Source organism: Lactuca saligna, chromosome 6 (genome assembly GCF_052625555.1).
Source record: "Lactuca saligna cultivar CGN05327 chromosome 6, ASM5262555v1, whole genome shotgun sequence".
Classification (NCBI taxonomy): domain Eukaryota; kingdom Viridiplantae; phylum Streptophyta; class Magnoliopsida; order Asterales; family Asteraceae; genus Lactuca; species Lactuca saligna.
Genome location: NC_136422.1, coordinates 157,219,402 through 157,221,512, shown reverse-complemented (window position 1 = coordinate 157,221,512; position 2,111 = coordinate 157,219,402). Strand labels below are relative to the sequence as shown.

General features: G+C 30.5%; 1 long non-coding RNA gene across 1 annotated transcript; it reads left to right on the top strand.

Moving 5' to 3' along the window:
• Positions 1 to 449: 449 nt before the first annotated feature.
• LOC145003437 (uncharacterized) lies at positions 450 to 1,874 on the top strand. The gene is made up of 2 exons (XR_013661963.1): positions 450 to 1,153; positions 1,469 to 1,874. It is a non-coding gene; the product is annotated as an uncharacterized LOC145003437 (long non-coding RNA).
• The last annotated feature ends 237 nt before the right edge of the window (positions 1,875 to 2,111 follow it).

Sequence of the window (2,111 nt, the reverse complement as noted above, 5' to 3'; positions counted from 1 at the left end):
CGTGAAATATTTTGATAGTTATTTTAAGTGTAATCTTTTAAAAGAAAGCTGTTTTCTTAAACAGTCAAAAACAAACATCAAATAAAATTTATAGACATAAGCATTGGAAATGTAGTAAATAACAATATTGAAAATGAAAGAGAGTCATATATAATAATATTAATTGTTTAGAATCTTATCAAATGCAAATGTATATATATATATATATATATATATATATATATATATATATATATATATATATATATATATATATATATATAATAACTTTAATAAAACAAATCATATATTTGCATTTATTTAAATAATAGAAAAATAAATTTTAATATATTTTTCTTTTGTATTTAAAAATACAAAGACACGTTTTTTTTATAGAAAAAAAAAATAAACTAATAACAATATCAAACCCATTAAATCGTTTAGCTCACAAGTAAATAAGCCCAAATTAATATGTTTAGCCTACACTAAAATCAACTCTTGTGCCCTAATTGTACTTTCACTTGTGCAGCCAAAGAAACAAAAGTAGGTTACGCCTTGTTTTCTTCTCCCTCATCTTTTCTTCATTTGATTCTTCACTTGGTAATCGGTGGAGATGGTGTTTCACGGTGGAAGACTTGGTGGCTGGCCGTAAAGGACGGTTCTTGAGTGTGGTTAACGGTTATGGTAGCGGCGGTATTAACACTACCATAACTTCACTTCTTCCACCTTCATAAACGGCGCCACTTTTCCAACTCCATTAACGCCACCATCGACGCCATCTCCTCCGATTCCATTACAACAACCATATATTCCAGCTTTGTCATCGTTGCAACTGTCGTCAACTCCTCTCTTTGGAATCTGTGTTACTTACTCTTCAATCCATATCGATCTTCAGTCAAACTGAACCAGCTCAATACATATTCACACCAAACTGGATCTGATAGGAAACCGAAACAAACCAGTGCAGGTCAAGGGGCAAGAAGGTGATGGAAGGAGTGTGTTTGGCAGTGAAGGTAAAGTGAGGGTGTGGCTCGATGTTAGTTCGGTGATGTTTCTGAAACAGATCGTTAGGAAGTTGAAGGAATTAAATTTTTTAATGGAATTGGAAACAAAGGTTTGACACCGCCATTTACATCAGCGACAATGGTCTCTTTATGTTTTTCATTCAAAACAGGTTAGACGCCTTTAACTAATTTAACAGTTTTACATGGAAATCATAGTTGGTATTAGATGACTTAAATGGGAATCATATGTGGTATGCACTTTGTTGAGTAAACGGGTACCGATTGTTTAATTATTATTTGAGAAAACATATGTATTTTTTTTTAAGAAAACCAACGATTTATTGATTAATCTGTTAAACACCAGCAACATCTCTCAATATATGGAAAAAACAACAAGCTTTGCTCCTCTTTACAATACAATATGAATAAAGAAATAAACAATAATTTGTTTTGCTCGACTATAACCTTTTCTTGTGCTCTTTCAGCTCCAAGAATAACAACAACTACAAATCCTATCCTTCATGAAGCAGGAGAAAGCACTTTTTGAAGAATGTAGACGCCATATTCTTGAAGCCCTACAAAAATCAAACGTCTCTCAGTTTGTTGGAGTTGCTATATTTCCAGAAGTTACTCCATAGAATTGAGGAAGGGTAAAGTATCCTGCATTAGATAATGACGTGTGAAAATTTTTTTGAAGAGAGAAAACGAATAAAAGGAGTAAGGAAATGGTTGTTGGTCTTTTGCTTTTAAAGCAATTGAAAACACGGTGACAATCCGAGTCAAAATTCCATCGATTCTTTGTGTTTGTTATGAATTCGTTGGATCCGATTTATGTTTTTTAAATAAATTCCATCCGTTAGATCAATAAAATTTAGAGGATATATGTGGCTATCTGTGTGAAATTTAAAGTTATCAATAAACAAATTAGCTAACTATTAAAGTGTTTGTAAATCATGTTGTGAAAGTTGTTTTTAAGACAACCTTTTAAGAGATCCCTCATTTGATTTTAATTTAAACTTTATAATTTGTATTCAAGACATTATTATGTATGCTTAATAAGATGGTATATATATATATATATATATATATATATATATATATATATATATATATATATATATATATATA